Genomic DNA, 20,052 nt, shown 5'->3' with positions numbered 1-20,052 from the left:
GCCTGTATAAAGTGAGACACCAACAAAATAACCACTATTTGGCATAGTAAGACTCCAGGTAATTTTTACTCTTTCACATATTATTCCAATATTTTTAATGATGAGCATGAATAATTCATGCAATTAGAAAAAATAAAGTATTAGGCTCACCTAATCAGACCAGGGCCTAATTTATTCATTTAGCAACATTTGTTGAGTTCTTACTATATCCAGCCAGTATGCTGGATATTTATTATTATGTACAATAATAAATATATAAATATCTTATTTAATATGGACACAGTTTCTTTTATATTACTATTTTTGCCTGCATTTTACATATGTAGAAATAAAGACTTAGAGAAGAAGTAGCTTTTTCAATTCTATGGAGGAAGGTTGTAATAAAGAGAAAAACAAATCCAAGATTTCCTGGGCCTATGCCTTGCAGAATTATACTGTGAGCTATATATGTAATCTAAAACCTTCTAGTAGCCACATTTGCAATTTAAAATAGGTGAAAATAATAGTAAATATTACTGTTTTTGAGAGTCTGGTTCATTCTTTCAACCCTTCCTAAAAAGAGTGGCACCAGGGGTATGATAGTACCATTTAATATCCAAGCCCATAATGACCTCCTTTTACATGATTGAGCTGAAATGAATCCCATTGTTGGAATCAACACTTTCTGCTGGCCCAATCTAGGTAACATCTGTGATAAGATAGGTTTTTTTTTTTTTTTTTTTTTTTTTTACAGGCAGAGTGGAGAGTGAGAGAGAGAGACTGAGAGAAAGGTCTTCCTTTTTGCAGTTAGTTCACCCTCCAATGGCTGCCACGGCTGGCGCATTGTGCTGATCTGAAGCCAGGAGCCAGGTGCTTTCTCTAGTCTCCCATGCGGGTGCAGGGCCCAAGCACTTGGGCCATCCTCCACTGCATTCCCAGGCCACAGCAGAGAGCTGGCCTGGAAGAGGGGCAACCGGGACAGAATCCGGCACCCCGACCGGGACTAGAACCCGGTGTGCCGGCGCCGCAAGGTGGAGGATTAGCCTATTGAGCCACAGCGCTGGCTGATAAGATAGTTTTAATAACATTTGTAGCAATGGCCATTGCTAGAAGAAAATCGTCTACCCAGCCAGTGAGAAGGTCTATAATGACAAACAGGTATTTTGCTTTCCCTACTGTAGTTGTAGTCTATCTGGATACTTTGAAATGGCCTCAACCCTGGGGACTATTCCCCTATTGCTATTTGTATTGTCTTTTTACTTATTGTTTGACAGGTTATACATAATGTACATGCCTGTTTAGTGATAGTGTAGCTATGTAACTGTAGCTTCCAAGTATTATTCACCCATGGCCTCAGGGCACCAATGGCTCCTTCTGTGTAATATTACCATAAATTCTCTCATCAATGGTTTTCAGATTGTTTCCTTCACATCAAAGAGTAGCCAGTTTTCTTTATTATTTTGGGTGGCCTAATATTAACCAGTTCCTTTTCTCTCCCACTCTGGTGAACTAGGGCTTTGCAGTTGTCAGAGCAAGACTTGAATCAAATGGTATATTTTAATCTATTTAGAAAAATATGTTTAGCAATTTCATCACCTAGTCCATTTCCAATAGCTTCAAGGGCTTTTGGCACCCATTTACATAGTACACAGGTATTTAAGTGGAGATCAAGAAACTAATATCTGTGTAATTAATTCTTTCTGAACCAGTTATTTTCCCTTACCATTTCCATTTATATGACCCTTTATGTACAGATTTTTTCAAAAGTTTGTAGCACATGATAAGTATTCCTAGAGTCTGTGTAAATATTCCCTACTTAGCCCTTAAGAAGCCTTGGAGCCTAATTAAGGGTATACAACTCACAGGTTTGAGCAGACTTTTGGGTAATCCATCACTTTCACATATTGAGTAGCTATCACCATCCAGAATTGCGTAACGATTATGCCTTTTTCCTCCTATTACTCAAGATTAACTATTCACAGATAGCCTCATTGGCTCATGTAAGGGAGCCTCTCATATCTGGTCTAATGTTGATTTCGTACTCTATAATGCATAAACAGTTATAGTCAGATACTATTTAACCAGCTTCCCCTTTCCTAAAGAATAGCCTCATATTTTAGGATTCTGGAATTTGTCAACCCTCTTTTAGCTTTTTGGTTTAGATATTTTTTTTACCTGAAGTGGGGTGCTCACTATAAGTGCTCTTCCACAAGCTTATTTTCAGCGTTCTTACACTAATAAGGCACTACAGGATCTACTTGTACATATTCAGGCCATCTCTTAGAACTGTGATCGAGAAGTTTAGATACAATGACTACTAGCTGCTTTTTCCTCCCCGATTCTGGATGAGGACTCCAAAATCTACACCCTAATACAACATGACCAAAGATTAAAAAGGTTTTCCAGAGAGGGAAGTGCTAGGACAGCGGCTTTTATGAGGACCTGCTTTCAATATGTTCATTTCTTGGACCTCCTCTGTGGATCACTGTGAAGGCTCAGGGTTTTTTTTTTTTTTAATAAAAGTTTGAGATAAAGATTTTTTTTGGAATAGAAATGAATCCATAATCAACAATTCTGTTAACCCTAACAGCTTTCTCACCTCCCATTAGGTTTTATGTAAACTCAGGTATACAACACCTGATATGCTCTTAGGGTTGATTTGGTGCTTTCTTTCACTGATTAGATTCCCCAAATATCTTACATATCTTTCTACAAATTGAAGCTTATATCTAGAAATTCACAGCCCTCTTCCTTCAAAAAAGTTATGAGGATCCATAGTGGCTACAAATACCTCCATCTGCCTTTTTAAAATCTAGAATCAGGAGGTCATCTCTGTAGTGTAACATTTAGACTTCTTGCACAGGCAGACATAAGTTTGCAAGAAATTCTAAAATCTTGTCTAAAATTTGACCAAATAATTTGGTTGCTTCAGTAAATCGCTGGAGCAATGAAGTTCATGTGTATTGTATTCTTCCCCCATAGGGATTTTCCCACTCATAAGCAAAGTGGTCTCTGCTCTTTGTCTCTAGTGGGCAGACCTAGAAAGCAAATTTTAAGTCAACAACACTAAACCATTTGTGGTCATGAGGAATCTTACTGGGCAAGGTGTAAGGATTCTGCACTACAGGTGACAAGTCTGTACAATGTGGTGGATAACACTTAAGTCCTGTGATGGTCTACAAGATCCGTAAGATTTACTATAGGAAGAACTAGAGTGTTATATGGAGATACAAAGGATTCTTACAGTTCATCTGTAATAAGATCCCCTGTTATAGGCTGACGTCCCTTTCTTCCTTCATTCGAAATAGGATATTATCTTTTATGAACTATATGACCTAGCTGTTTCAGTTTAGTTTTTACAGGCATAATTTCAACACTCTTTTTAACCCCATACTGAGGGGCCAATGTGTTTTTCTTCTTTTTCTCTAAGTAAGTTAATTTGGACTTTTACATATGTCCATTTCCACTGTGAGTCCAAGTCCTATATTTGACAATTAGTACTCTGCCTAGGAGCTTGATTCCCTGCTCCAGAAAATATAGGAAGGATTCTTCAATTTGTCCCAATCCTAATTTAACTTTTTCCCTCCCAAATAGGCTTTTTCTTACAATTTGTTGAATTTTTTTTTAAAAAGATTTATTTATTTATTTTAAAGTCAGAGAGTTACAGAGAGGCAGAGGCAGAGAGAGAGGTCTTCCATCTGCTGGTTCACTCCCCAAATGGCTGCCATGGTTAGAGCTGGACTGATCTGAAGCTAAGACCCAGGAGCTTCCTCTTGGTCTCCCATGCCAATGCAGAAGCTCAGGGACTTGGGCCATCTTCTGCTTTCCCAGGCCATAGCAGAGAGCTGGATCAGAAATGGAGCATCTAGGACTTAAACTGGTGCTCATTTGTGATGCTGGCACTGCAGGCAGCAGCTTTACCAGCTATGCCACAGCACCAGCAAAGAATTTGTTGAATTCTTTACTTAGTGAAAGGTTAAGCTTGTGGTTATAAACTGAAAGTATGTCACTGTAAAATTAAAAAAAAATAGGGGCCAGCCCTGTGGTGTAGTAGGTAAAGCTACCTCCTGCAGTGTTGGCATCCCATATGGGCACCAGTTCAAGTCCCAGATGCTCTACTTCCAATACAGCTCTCTGCTGTGGCCTGGGAAAGCAGTAGAAGATGGTCCAAGTCCTTGGGTTCCTCCACCCAAGTAGGAGACCTGGAAGAAGGTTCTGGCTCCTGGCTCTGATTAATGTAGCTCTGGCCATTGGTTTGTATAATTTTATGCCCTATGGTTGGCAAGTGTGGGAGGACTCCACCTCTAGATTCATCAAGTGTTCTAGGGAAGACCTGTTGAAAACAATCCCTTTGAAATCGGACATGACCCCTCAAAATTTACACCAAAATGTGGACCCTTAATATTCCCCAGAAGTGCTATCTGGGGTGCCACATATGCTATCAGAATTTGGGGTGCCATACGATTTCACCATATGCTTATTAATAAATCCCCAATATTAATAAGCTTGAGAGGCTTCTTGCCTAATATTTAGAGAAGAATTCTAAATACTGACACTGATAAATCAGACAACATTGTACATTTTAAGCCTTTATTCAGTGTGAAAGGTGCATAGAAGAGTGAAAGCTTTATTTAAGAGAGAGAGGTAAATCTGGGTTTATACTGAGCACCAGGAACCAACATTGTGGAGGAGAATCCAGGCCAGGAAGCCTAGGGCATGTGGCCCTAAGGCCATACACCCTGGAGATGCAGGGCTACAGCAAGCCCCCTCCTGGCAAGAGGCCAGGGAAAAGAGAAGAGGCAGACACACTGTGTCCCAGGCTTTTAACCCACTTCCAAAGGGGAGTGGTCAATTAACCTGATTGTCTGGTGGGCACCCAGGTGTGGCCAGGTTGGGGGATGAAGTCACACAGGGGCATGGTGAAGGTATCAGGTAGGGCATGAGGTCACACAGGGGCGTGCAATTTTAACATGTATTCCTGCCTACTTCACCTTGACCCCCTGCCCAACATAGTCCTAACTGAAGGTCATAAGGAGAATTATCATTCTTTGTTTTATAACTCAAGACAACTTTGAATAAACATCCTGGCTTTCTGCAATGGTGACACTCAGTAGCTCTAGCAGTACATTCACCACATTCACCAACTTTTGGAGATACTCCTTCCCTCTATGATTTTCTAGTCCCAGTGAGATCTCATTTCCCTATGGGGAAGCCTTTTTTAAAATTTTTGTCCAATTTTCCACTGTGGATATCAAAGTTTTGCCTTTTGCTATTGTTTCTACTCCTTCCTTCTCATAAAGACTTTTTGAGCTTCTGTTAATAATTCTTATCCAGCCAGCTGTTAGTTACAAAGTTGCCTGTTAACAGCCATTGTCTCAGCTGATTCTCAAGATATAGCCTAGAGCATGTTCTCATTTGAAATAAAGATTTTGTAAGAAAGCCAGGGGGGTTTTCTTTTTCTTGTTGACTTAAATGCTCTTGAGATATTTTGTGGCCTTGGGGTTGACTTTTGAATTCCCTTGATCAAATCCCTTCCTCAAATCTTGCATTCTTCCTTTGGGGAATAATTCCATTGGTGATCATTGGGAACTTGTCTGCAACTGAGGAGACTCTGGTCCAGGGTGTCTTCTCTTTCCCAAATGGTCATAACCTCCCTCCCAATCACACCCTGTCTTGTGAATGATATACTCATTATTTTACTCATATATTTACTCATATATTTATTTACTCACATATTTATTTATTTGAAAGGCAGAGTTGGAGAAAGAGAGAGGGAGGGAGGGAGAGAGAATCTGCCATCTACAAATGGCTGGGCCAGGCTGAAGTCAGCAGGCAGGACCTTCATCCAGATCTCAGATCTCTCACATGGTGCAAAGGGCCAAGCACTCCAGCCATCTTCTGCTGTGCTCTGGCTCATTAGCTGGGAGCTGGATTTAAATCAGAACAATCTGGACTCAAACCAGCACTCACAAGAAATCCTGGTGTCAAAGGCGGTGGCTCAACCCCTGGTGCCACAACTCTAGCATTGTATTTGTAGATTTTGTTGACTAGAACAGACAACTGTCCTGCCTGGTGATTTTACCACCTGGACTCTGTTTTAACCCTTGAAAACAGTGCTGAAGACACCACAGATGGTGCTTTCTTGGTGGCAGTGAGCACAAGAGAGCACAGTCTACTGACAACACCAAAAGCCACAGCTTGCCAGAGGAGCTAACATGGAAATGGTCAGGAGCTTGCTGCCCAGAGCATAGCTGGTGGCCATGTGTGTTGCCAGGGCCCCAGGTAGGGGGTGAGGCAGTCCCACATCTGCCTGGACAAGGACCCACATTCAGCAGTAGGTAGAGGAGGGCAAACACTTCAAAGATGGCAGAACTGACAACTGCTGCTTTCAGCCATGGGTAAACTGGAAAACTGAACTGTTTAGAAGGTCAGAGTCCAAGCCTGATGAAGTCTGGCTCCAGATGTCAACCCAGCCTCTTGAGAGAACTGCCTGGAAGCTTGCCCCCAACCAGGTGGACATTGCCAGTGATGCATGGCCTCTGCTGGGGGTGGAATCCAGACACTGCCCCTTGGCTCCTCATGCGAGTCTGGGCAGGAGCTGGAGAGTTCTAGCCAGGATGAAAATAAACCCATGGTGGCCATGCAGGCCATTCACTCAGCTGTCAGCTAGACATACTGCAGACCACTGGTGACCCACCTGCTGACACCAGACACCAGGAGCAAGGAAACCTGAATCTGACTTGCCTCCCCATTCTTCAGCAATCCCAGATGCAATCCCAGATGGCAGAGGCAACTATTGTCCCTCTCATGGTGGCCACAACCCCAAGGACATATATGCACGTGGTGGCTGCTGAAGTCTGAATGTTGTCCTAGCTGGACCTCAACTTCACATAATAGAGTTAAGGATTCTTTTAAGCAAATAAAGACTTCAGACCATGGGTATGGGATTCCTTCATCCATTTCATGTGGATACACTTTTTACTTTAAGCTAGTTCCAGCCAGTGTTGTGGTACAGTGGGTAAAGGTGCCACCCATAATGCTAGCATCAAGTCCTGGCTGCTCTACTTTCAATCCAGGTACCTGCTAATATTGCTGGGAAAGCAGCAGAAGATGGCTCAAGTCATTGGATCCCTATTGTGGGAGACCTGGATGAAGCTCCTAGCTCCTGGCTTAGGCTTGGCCCTGTCCTGGCCCTGTCCTGGCCCTGTCCTGGCCATTGCAGCTATTTGGGGAGTGAACTAGCAGTTGGAAGACCTCTTTCTCTTCCTCTTCCTCTTTCTATCTTTCTGCCTTTCTTTCTCTGTAATTCTTTCAAATAAATACATAAACCTGAAAAAACCTAGTTCCTGTCTGTGATACCAATTTCTTTTACATGTTGGTATTCAGGTCTTCAACCAGAAATAAACTAATTTATCCAGAAATAAACTATAAATACGCTCATCTTAGTATTACCTTTGGTACCATATTATGAATACTAAAATTTACACACAGAAAAGAGATATACTGTGAAATCCTGTATGAATACATGACACTGAATTAAGTAACTGCTTCTGTTTTTTTTTTTTTTTTAGACAGGCAGAGTTAGACAGTGAGAGAGAGAGACAGAAAAGTCTTTCTTCCATTGGTTTACCCTCTAAATGGCTGCTATAGCTGGCACTGTGCCGATCTGAAGCCAGGAGCCAGGCGCTTCCTCCTGGTCTCCCATGTGGGTACAGGGCCCAAGCACTTGGGCCATCCTTCACTGCCTTCCTGGGCCACAGCAGAGAGCTGGACTGGAAGAGGAGAAACTGGGACTAGAACCCAGTGCCCATATGGGATGCTGGCACTGCAGGCCTTGGTGCCAGCCCCCGTAACAGCTTCTTAAAATGCTACATGCCAATTTTTCCTTGTGATTGAAAAAGAAATATTTTTCATTTGTAGTTCAATGTAATCTGTCTAAATATCATGACTCACAAAGGAAAAATACTGTATTTACATGGTTTAGTGTAAAATAGACATAAATGACATATTCCTAATTTTACCATAAATTTTGGTATAACTGCAAAGAATATAAGAAAGGAAATCTGTTGTTACACATTGCTAACCTATCCCATGTACTCAACACTAAAATCTGCAGTTTAGTCTTTGATTAAAAATTAAATTAAAAATTACTTTTTCAGTATTGTTAAGCTATATTGGCTATACTGGCACTATAACACTAACTTTACCAATTTTTTTCAAGATTACATCTAATTAAGATGTCACAATGACAATATAACAATGACAATATAACAATATAGCAATGTATTTTCTTTCAGATCATTTTAGCAGTTCCATCAGCAAAAGTAATAGAATCTCAAGGAGAAATCTAAATGGGATTATAGATGAGACATTATTTGTTAACATATTATCAAAAAGAGCTTTTTTTAAATGAAAAAATTACTGTGCAATTAGGATTTATGGTGCCCCGGGTTAATCACCTATAAACATACTTTAGAAAATAGATGTTGACTGTAAGTGAGGAGAACTGAGTTCCCACTGTGGTTAAATGTGCCTGGAAGAAGCACAGTGGCTGCTGATCAGCAGGAGGGAGGTGACAAGGCCAGCACCATGGTGCAGCAGGTTAAGCCACCACCCATGATGCTAATATCCTATATCAGTGCTGCTTTGACTCCTAGATGCTCTACATCTCATGCAGCTCCCTGCAAATATGCTTAAGAAAACAGCAGAAGATGGTCCAATGCCTGGGCCCCTGAAATTCACATAGGAGACCCAGATGGATTTCAAGGCACTTGGCTACCACTTGGCCCAGCCCAAGCCATTGCAGCCCTGTGGGAAATAAATCAATAAATGTAAGAGGTTCTCTCTCTCTCTCTCTCTCTCTCTCTCTCTCTCTCTCTCTCTCTTATTCTGTTTCTCCTTTCCACTCTCTCAGTAATCTCTATAGCCTTTCAATTAAATAATTCTTAAAAATAAAAAAATGCCTCTGATTTTTACAATTTTGACTGAATTTAGTTAAGAAAATGAAATGGGGATTAAGACATACTGTTTTATCTTGACATTAAACTTCAAAGTAAAATAAAGGATGGCATCTTACATCTTCATCAGGATTTCCAGAAGGGCCCTCTGAACCACATGTAACAATACCACTCTAAAAACAAAAGTAGTAAAAAAATAATTTTACTCCTACCAACACAATAATACAGTTATAGACATAAATGAAAATATCAAAGAAAATTAAATCAGTAATGTTTGGAATGTTATGTAGTATCTCTCAGATCATATGTTCAGCAGGAAATTTTAGCTGCACAAATACAGATATCTTAGAAGTATACACTGGGTACATTCTCAGCATTTGAATATAAATACTCTGACAAAAAGAAGATATTCCTTAAGCCTCAGTCCACAGGACAGAGCTCCCAACTGGATTGTCATTACTTGCTACATTAGGATGGGCCTAGAAAAATAAGTTGTACACTATGAGAATACTGTAATCAATACACAATTCTTAAGTGCTGAAACTTAACTGAAAAGTGATCGCTGTTAAATGTAAGAGTGAGAATATGAGAGGGAAGGGATGTGCAATTCGGGACATGCTCAAGCTGACTTACCTCAAATGGTAGAATTAGAAACATACCAGGGGATTCCAATTCAATCCCATCAAGGTGGCATGTACCAATGCCATCTCACTAGTCCCAGGGATCAATTTCTGTTCACAATTGATCATAATGATAGGACTAAGAACCAAAGGGATCACATAAACAAGACTAGTGTCTGCAAATACTAGCTGATAGAATAAAAAAGGGAGAGAATGATCCAACATGGGAAGTGAGATACACACAGACCCATAAAATGGCAGATGTCCTAAACAGCACTCTGGCCTCAGAATCAGCACTTAAGGCATGTGGATCTGGCTGAAAAGCCCATGAGACTATTTCAGGCACAGAAAGCCAAGGCACTCTGGGTGGGGGGGGGACCTAAATGAAAGATCTCTGCGAGTGAGATCCCAGTGGAAAGAATGGGTCATCAAAGAAGGAGGTACCTTTCTCTGAAGGGAGGAGAGAACTTCCACTTTGACCATGGCCTTGTCTAAATATGATCAGAGTCAGTGAACTCAGGGGGCTTCCATAGCCTTGGCAGCTCATGACAAGAACCTAGGGTGATTACTGACGCCATAAACTAGAGTGTCAGTTGTTAAATCAACAACAGGAGTCACTATGCACTTACTCCTCATGTAGGATCTTTGTCCTTAGTGTGCTGTACATTGAGATTTAATGCTATAACTAGTACTCAAACAGTATTTTTCACTTTATGTTTCTGTGTGGGAGCAAACTGTTGAAATCTTTACTTAATGTATGCTAAACTGATCTTCTGTATATAAAGAGAAACAAAAATGAATCTTGATGTGAATGGAAGGGGAGAGGGAGTGGGAAAGGTGAGGGTTGAGGGTGGGAGCGATGTTATGGGGGGGGGGAAGCCATTGTAATCCATAAGCTGTACTTTGGAAATTTATATTCATTAAATAAAAGTTTAAAAATAAAAAGAAAAATAAGTTGTAATGACTGAACCTTATATAAATTGGTCTCCATGTTTCCTTGATGTTGCTCATTGGTACACTGGTTACACCAGGTTCACAAGGAGGCCCTGTAGGTCTTATATCACCCTAAAATTGGGAAGAAATTGTATTCAAAAATCACTGAAAATAAAAATACTAAATCCTCAATTCTCTGCAATATATTATCTAGTTTTCATATGACTAGCTCATGCCTTCCAAGTCTGTGAGTTTGGGAAAGTTATTTAACCTTTTTCTTGTACAGTTTCTTTTTTTTTTAAAGATTTATTTATTTACTTGAAAGTCAGAGTTACACAGAGAGAGGAGAGGCAGAGAGAGAGAGAGAGAGGTCTTCCATCTGATAGTTCACTCCCCAGATGGCCGCAATGGCTGGAGCTGCACTGAGCTGAAGCCAGGAGGAGCTAGGAGCTTCCTCTGAGTCTCCCACATGGGTGCAGGGGCCCAAGGACCTGGGCTATCTTGTACTGCTTCCCAGGCCATAGCAGAGAGCTGGATCAGAAGTGGAGCAGCCGGGTCTTGAACCGGCATGCATATGGGATGCTGGCACTTCAGGCCAGTGCATTAGTCTGTTACACCAGTGTCGGCCCCTGCACAGTTTCTTAACCTGAAAAAAAAAATTGAAATAATCATGGTGCTTACCTCACTAGCCCACTATGGTTGTGTAGATAATTACTGAATGTGAAAAACCCCAAAGTGTTCTGGCACCGAGACAATCTCAGTGGAGATGAGAATCATCACCATCAACTTGCTCTTCATCAGTGACATCAAAAACTGCCTCTTTTATTCACTAATCTCTTGGAAACTCAACAAATATGATGATGACAATGTGGTAACTTTTGTTAACCTAATTGCTTTTTATTTTTTGAAAATTATTTTCTAATGCATATTAAATGACTTCAAAAATAAAACAGTCCTGTCACTATTTTATTGGTATTCAATAATTTGTTAATTTATTAACAAAAACTTTGTTATTCTTATTCAATAATTTGATAATTCATTCTATTATGTTCTTTTAAAATATTTCATAGATGTATAACCTTTTATTTCTGATAATATCATGAGATGATGACCTTCTATGAAACCATTTCTTAACTTCAAAGTTGGTATATAATCCACTATGAGAGTTTTCATCATGGCATGAAATAAAAAATCTGTTATTTCAGAAGCAATGGCACATAATTCATGGTATTGGAAGACATTCTCATAAAGGAACCAAATGATAACACCTTAGGCACTGAAGAAACTTTGAAAAAATATTGCATGCATTTCTGTAAAAATTATTTAACCCAGATTATTCACATTGATCTTATTTGTTTTCTTATTGCTACATAATGAAATTTAATTATAAAATCTTATTTGATCCCCACGTAAACCTTGAGGTCTCCTTACAACAAAGGAATCTTTAAAACAGACAAGAATAAGAGTTACACACTGTTCATGACATCTCATTCTCATATTCCTTTTTTTTCTCCCAAAGAAAACTTTTATTTAAGGACTACAAACTTCATGCATTTCATAAATACAACTTTAGGAATATGATGATACTTCCCATCATAACTACCCTCCCACACTCCCACCCTTCATCCTCCTCCTTCTTCCATTCCCTGTCCCATTCTCCACTAAGATCCATTTTCAATTAATTTTATACACAGAAGACCAACGCTGTATTAAGTAAACAGTTCAACAATGTGCACAAAAAAACTGTTCCTCAACAGTGGAGACAAGGACTGTTCGAAGTCATTGCATCTTGTAGTTAATTTCACTTCTTTTTTTATAGAAACTTAGTTAATTTTAAAGAAGCATCCAAGAATGATACAACTTTTGTAAGCACTTAAGCATAATTATAATACAACTATTTGAGGACAGAAGTCCTGCATGGGAAATTAGTGCAGAGTGACCTCTGCTGTTAATTTAACAATTAACGCTCTTATGTATGATGTCAGTGATCACCAGAGGCTCTTGACCTGAGCTGCCTAGGCTATGTAAGCCTTTTGAATACACAAACTCCATCAATATTTAGCCAAGGCCATAAGCAAAATGGAAGTTCTCTCCTCCCTTCAAAGCAAAGTACCTCCTTTGATGACCACTTCTTTCCACTGGGGTCTCACCCACTGAGGTCCTTCATGTGAGGACTTTTTTGCCAGAGTATCTAAAGCTTTCCTCATGTGAAATGCTCTCGTGGGGATTTCAGCCATAGCAGAATGCCTTACTGGCTGAATCTGAGGTCAGAGTGATATTTAAATTGATTGTCATTTTATGAATCTGCTGTGTGGACTGCTTCCCAGTTGAAACAGTCACTCCTTATGATTCTATCTGTTATTATTTCCAGATACTTAATTCTATCCATAAGATCACTGTAACACGGTGGTATTTTTACCACCCAGCATAAGGGAATTTGGGGTTCCAAAGCAAGTTTTTAAACTGTACCCTTAGAATAAGTCCATAGAAATGAGTGAAGAGCTATACAACTTTACAGTTACAAACTTCATATATTTTATAAATACAACTTTAGGAATATGGTGATTCTTCCAACCATGCCCCCCTTCCCACCTGTATTCGCACCCTCATCCTTTTCCCTCTCTTATTCCCACTCTTATTTCTTTTTTTCTTTTTAAAAATCTTTTATTTAATAAATATAAATTTCCAAAGTACAGCTTTTGGATTACAGTGGCTTTCCCCCCCATAACTTCCCTCCCACCTGCAACCAACCCATCTCCTGCTCCCTCTCCCATCCCATTCACATCAAGATTCATTTTCAATTATCTTTATATACAGAAGATCAATTTAGTATATACTAAGTAAAGATTTCAACAGTTTTCATCCACACAGAAACACAAAGTGTAAAGTACTGTTTGAGTACTAGTTATAGCATTAATTCACATTGTACAACATATTAAGGACAGAGATCCTACATGGGGAGTAAGTGCATAGTGACTCCTGTTGTTGATTTAACAACTGACGCTCTTGTTTATGGCGTCAGTAATCACCCGAGGCTCTTGTCATGAGTTGCCAAGGCTATGGAAGCCTTTTGAGTTCACCAACTCCGATCTTATTTAGACAAGGCCATGGTCATAGTGGAAGTTCTCTCCTCCCTTCAGAGAAAGGTACCTCCTTCTTTGATGGCTCGTTCTTTCCTCTGGGTTCTCCCTCACAGAGATCTTTCATTTAGGTCTTTTTTTTTTTTGTCAGAGTGTCTTTTTTTTTTTTTTTGATAGGCAGAGTGGACAGTGAGAGAGACAGAGAGAAAGGTCTTCCTTTTGCCATTGGTTCACCCTCCAATGGCCGCCGTGGCCGGCGCACTGCGGCTGGCACACCGCACTGATCCAATGGCAGGAGCCAGGTACTTATCCTGGTCTCCCATGGGGTGCAGGGCCCAAGCACTTGGGTCATCCTCCACTGCACTCCCTGGCCACAGCAGAGAGCTAGCCTGGAAGAGGGGCAACCGGGACAGAATCCGGCACCCCAACAATGACTAGAACCCGGTGTGCGGGCACCACAAGGCAGAGGATTAGCCTAGTGAGCTGAGGCGCCGGCAAGAATGTCTTGTTTTTCATGCCTGAAATACTCTCATGGGCTTTTTAGCCAGACCTGAATGTCTTAAGGGTTGATTCTGAGGCCAGATGCACTCTTATTTCTTACTGAGATCTATTTTCAATTGACTTAACACACATATGTTTAACTCTATGTTAAGTAAAAAGTTCAAAAATACTATGAAGCAAAACTGTTCCTCAACAGTCAAGAATAGGGCTTCTCAAGATATTGCTTCTCCAAGTGTGAATTTCACCTCTACAGATTTCTTTTTAGATGCTGTGTTAGTATCACAGGTCAGGGAGAAAATCTGGTAATTGCTCCTTTGGTATTGGCTTATTTTTCTAAGTATGAATTTTCCATATGCATCCATTTTGTTGCAGATGACTGGATTTCATTTTTTTTTTACTGCTCAATATTATTCCATGATGTACATATCTCATAATTTCTTTTTTTAACAGGCAGTGTTAGACAGTGAGAGAGAGACAGAGAGAAAGGTCTTCCTTCCATTGGTTTACCCCCCAGTTGGCTGCTGCAGCTGGTGCACAGTGCCGATCTGAAGCCAGGAGCCAGGTGCTTCCTCCTGGTCTCCCCTGTGGGTGCAGGGTTCAAGCACTTGGGCCATCCTCCACTGCCTTCCCGGGCCACAGTAGAGAGCTGGACTGGAAGAGGAGCAGCCAGGACAGATTCCGGCATCCCAACGGGGACTAGAACCTGGGGTACCAGTGCTTCAGGTGGAGGATTAGCCTAGTGAGACACGGTGCCAGCCAATCTCATAATGTCTTTATCCAGTTTTCTGTGGACAGCATTTGTGTGTATTCCATGTCTTAGCTACTGTGAATTGAGCTGCAATAAACATGGGGGTGCAGATAACTCTTTCATATACTGATTTCATTTCTTTTTGGTAAATTCTCAGGAGAGGGATGGCTGGGTCATATGATAGATCTATATTCAGATTTCTGAGAAATCTCCATACTGTCTTCCATAGTGGCTTTTTGCAGTTTACATTCCTACCAACAGTAGATTAGTGTTTTTCCCCCACATCCTTTCCAGCATTTGCTGTTCATTGATTTTTGTATGAAATGGAGGTGAAATGAAACTTCATCGTAGTTTTGACTTGCATTTCCCTATTGGCTAGTGATCCTGAGAATTTGTTCATGTGTCTTTTGGCCATTTGGATTTCCTCTTTTGAAAAATGTCTGTTTAAGTCCTTTGCCCATTTCTTCACAGGGTTGTTTGCTTTGTTTTCCTTGAATTACTTGATCTCTTTATATATTCTGGTTATTAATCCTTTGTCAGTTGCATAGTTTGCAAATAGTTTCTGCCATTCTCTCAGTTCACTTTCACTTTCCTGAGTGTTTCTTTTGCAGTACAGAACCTTTTGGTATGATGTAATTCCATTTGTGAATTTTGGCTTTGATTGCCTTTGACTCTGGGATCTTTTCCAAGAACCCTTTGTCTGTGCTAATGTATTGCAGGGCTTCTCCAATGTTCTCTAATGATTTGATGGTATCAGGTTGCAAATTTAGGTCTTTAATCCATGTTGAATGGATTTTTGTGTAAGGTGTAATGTAGTGATCTTGTTTCATACTTTTGCATCTGGAAATCCATTTTCCCCAGCACCATTTGTTTAAGAGACTGTCCTTGTTTCAGGAATTGGTTTTAGCTTCTTTGTCAAATATAAGTTCATTGTAGATGCTTGGATTGATTTCTGGCATTTCTTTCTGTTCCATTGCTCTGTCTTTCTGTTTTTGCACTAGTACCATGATATTTTGGTTGTAACTGCCCTGGAGTGTGTCTTGAAAATTGGTATTGTGATGCCTTTGGCTTTGATTTTGTTGTATAAGATTGTTTTAGCTATTCAGGGTCTCCTGTGTTTCCATATGAATTCCAGCACCATTTTTCCTATTGCTGAGAAGAATGTCCTTGGTATTCTGATTAGCATCACATTGAATCTGGGTTGACTTTTTTTCTCTTAAGACTTGGAATATATCTCGCCATTCTCTCCTAGCCTGAAGGGTTTCTGGTGAGAAGTCTGATGTGAATCTAGTAGGAGATCTCCTGAAAATAATCTGGTGTTTCTCTTGTACACATTTTAGAATCTTTATGTTTTACTCTAGAGAGTTTGAATACAATGTGTCATGGGGATATCTTCTCTGGTCATGTCTATTAGGAGTTCTATGTGCTTCCTGTGCTTGACTGTCCATTCCTTTCTCCAAGTTAGGGAAGTTTTCTGTTATTATTTTACTAAAAGGGCCTTCTAATTATTTCTCTCTTTTCATGCCTTCAGGAATTCCTAGAATCCATAGGCTGCATCATTTGATTGTATCTTTAGATTACCATCACCATTTTTTAGTTTTCTAATTTCTTCTTGCGACCAAAAATTTCCTGTGATTTGTCTTCTAATTCAGATATTCTTTCTTCTGCTACACTGATTCTTCTGTTAAGATCAAGAAGGAGACAATAGATTTAAATGACACTATAGCCCAAATGAATCTAACAGATATATACAGAACTTTTCATCCTACACATAAAAAATTTACATTCTTCTCAGCAGTACATGGAACCTTCTCTAGGATTGACCACGTACTAGGCCATAAAGCAAGTCTCAGCAAATTCAAAAGAATTAGAATCATACCATGCAGCTTCTCAGACCATAAAAGAATGAAGTTGGAAATTAGCGACTCAGGAATCCCTAGAGCATACGCAAACACATGGAGATTGAACAACATGCTCCTGAATGAACAATGGGTCATAGAAGAAATTAAAAGAGAAATAAATTTTCTGGAAGTAAGTGAGGATAACAGCACAACATACCAAAACTTGTGGGATGCAGCAAAAGCAGTGTTAAGAGGAAAGTCTATATCAACAGGTGCCTACACCAAGAAATTGGAAAGGCACCAAATAGATGAGCTTTCAACTCACCTCAAGGATCTAGAAAACCTACAGCAAACCAGACCCAAATCTAGTAGGCGAAGAGAAATAATTAAAATCCGAGAAGAAATCAACAGGATTGAATCCAAAAAAAAAAAAAAAAACATTACAAAAAATCAGCCAAACGAGGAGCTGGCTTTTTGAAAAAATAAACAAAATTGACACCCCCATTAGCCCAACTAACTAAAAAAAGAAAAGACCCAAATCAATGAAATCAGAGATGAAAAAGGAAACATAACAACAGACACCACAGAAGTAAAAAGAATCATCAGAAATTACTACAAGGACTTGTATGCCAGCAAACAGGGAAACCTATCAGAAATGGATAGATTCCTGGACACATGAAACCTACCTAAATTGAACCAGGAAGACATCGAAAACCTAAACCGACCCATAACTGAGACAGAAATTGAAACAGTAATAAAGGCCCTCCCAACAAAGAAAAGCCCAGGACCAGATGGATTCACTGCTGAATTCTACCAGACATTTAAAGAAGAACTGAGTCCAGTTCTTCTCAAACTATTCAGAACAATTGAAGAAGAGGGAATCCTCCCAAATTCTTTCTATGAAGCCAGCATCACCTTAATCCCTAAGCCGGAAAAAGATGCAGCACTGAAAGAGAATTACAGACCAATATCCCTGATGAACATAGACGCAAAAATCCTCAATAAAATTCTCACCAATAGAATGCAATAACACATCAGAAAGATCATCCACCCAGACCAAGTGGGATTTATCCCTGGTAATCAGGGTTGGTTCAACATTTGCAAATCAATCAATGAGATACACCACATTAACAGACTGCAGAAGAAAAACCATATGATTCTCTCAATAGATGCCGAGAAAGCATTTGATAAAATACAACACCCTTTCATGATGAAAACTCTAAGTAAACTGGGTATCGAAGGAACATTCCTCAATACAATCAAAGCAATCTATGAAAAACCCACGGCCAACATCCTATTGAATGGGGAAAAGTTGGAAGCATTTCCACTGAGACCTGGTACCAGACAGGGATGCCCACTCTCACCACTGCTATTCAATATAGTTCTGGAAGGTCTAGCCAGAGCTATTAGGCAAGAAAAAGAAATTAAAGGGATACAAATTGGGAAGGAAGAACTCAAACTATCCCTCTTTGCAGATGACATGATTCTTTACCTAGGGGACCCAAAGAACTCTACTAAGAGATTATTGGAACTCATAGAAGAGTTTGGCAAAGTAGCAGAATATAAAATCAATGCACAAAAATCAACAGCCTTTGTATACACAGGCAATGCCACGGCTGCGGAAGTCTCATTCACAATAGCTACAAAAACAATCAAATACCTTGGAATAAACTTAACCAAGGGCGTTAAGGAACTCTACGATGAAAATTACAACACCTTAAAGAAAGAAATAGAAGAGGATACCAAGAAATGGAAAAATCTTCCATGCTCATGGATTGAAAGAATCAATATTATCAAAATGTCCATTCTCCCAAAAGCAATTTATACATTCAATGCAATACCAATCAAGATACCGAAGACCTTCTTCTCAGATCTGGAAAAAATGATGCTGAAATTCATATGGAGGCACAAGAGACCTCGAATAGCTAAAGCAATCTTGCACAACAAAAACAAAGCCAGAGGCATCACAATACCAGATTTCAGGACATACTACAGGGCAGTTGTAATCAAAACAGCATGGTACTGGTACAGAAACAGATGGATAGACCAAAGGAACAGAATTGAAACACCAGAAATCAACCCAAACATCTACAGCCCACTCATATTTGATCAAGGATCCAAAACCAGTCCCTGGAGTTAGGACAGTCTATTCAATAAATGGTGCTGGGAAAACTGTATTTCCACGTGCAGAATCATGCAGCAAGACCCCTACCTTTCACCTTACACAAAAATTCACTCAACATGGATTAAAGGCCTAAATCTATGACTTGACACCATCAAATTATTAGAGAGCATTGGAAAAACCCTGCAAGATATAGGTACCTGCAAAGACTTGTTGGAAAATACCCCAGAAGCACAGGCAGTCAAAGCCAAAATTAACATTTGGGATTGCATCAAATTGAGAATTTTCTGTACTGCAAAGAAACAGTCAGGAAAGTGAAGAGGCAACCAACAGAATGGGAAAACATATTTGCTATCTATGCAACTGATAAAGGGTTGATAACCAGAATCTACAAAGAAATCAAGAAACCCCACAACATCAAAACAAACAACCCACTTAAGAGATGGGCCAAGGACCTCAATAGACATTTTTCAAAAGAGGAAATCCAATGGCCAACAGACACATGAAAAAGTGTTCAAGATCATTAGCAATCAGGAAAATGCAAATCAAGACCAAAATGAGGTTTGACCTCACCCCGGTTAGAATGGCTCATATTCAGAAATCTACCAACAACAGATGCTGGAGAGGATTTGGGATAAAAGGGACACTAACCCACTGTTGGTGGGAATGCAGATTGGTTAAGCCACTATGGAAGTCAGTCTGCAGATTCCTCAGAAACCTGAATATAACCCTACCATACAACCCAGCCATACCGCTCCTTGGAATTTACCCAAAGGAAATTAAATTTGAAAATAAAAAAGCTGTCTGCACATTAATGTTTATTGCAGCTCAATTCACAGTAGCTAAGACCTGGAACCAACCCAAATGCCCATCAACAGTAGACTGGATAAAGAAATTATGGGACAGGTACTCTATAGAAAACTATACAGCAGTCAAAAACAATGAAATCAGGTCATTTGCAACAAGATGGAGGAATCTGGAAAACATTATGCTGAGTGAATTAAGCCAGTCCCAAAGTAACAAATATATGTTCTCCCTGATTGGCGACTACTAACTGAGCACCAAAGGGGAAACCTGTTGAAGTGAAATGGACACTATGAGAAACAGTGACTTGAACAGCTCTTGACCTGACTGTTGATGTACATGTAATACTTTATCCATTTTAGTATTCTTTTTGTTCTAGTACCATTGGTTGAACTCTGTAATTAACACAAAATTATTCTTAGGTGTTTAAACTTTAACTTAAAAGTGACCCCTGTCAAATATAAGAG

At 39.8% G+C, this 20,052-nt stretch overlaps 1 long non-coding RNA gene across 1 annotated transcript in view; it reads right to left on the bottom strand.

Moving 5' to 3' along the window:
* Positions 1–10,840: 10,840 nt before the first annotated feature.
* Positions 10,841–20,052, bottom strand: part of LOC149128641 (uncharacterized) — a 140,883-nt gene continuing 131,671 nt past the window's right edge. Inside the window, exon 5 of the long non-coding RNA XR_016222451.1 lies at positions 10,841–11,135. This is a non-coding gene — a long non-coding RNA (uncharacterized LOC149128641). The remainder of the gene's footprint in view (positions 11,136–20,052) is intronic.

This window comes from Oryctolagus cuniculus, chromosome 1, assembly GCF_051225735.1.
Source record: "Oryctolagus cuniculus isolate XC-2025 breed Fujian yellow rabbit chromosome 1, ASM5122573v1, whole genome shotgun sequence".
Taxonomy (NCBI): Eukaryota; Metazoa; Chordata; class Mammalia; order Lagomorpha; family Leporidae; genus Oryctolagus; species Oryctolagus cuniculus.
The sequence above is the reverse complement of the archived record's forward strand: the minus strand, read 5'-3'. Positions and strand labels throughout refer to the sequence as shown.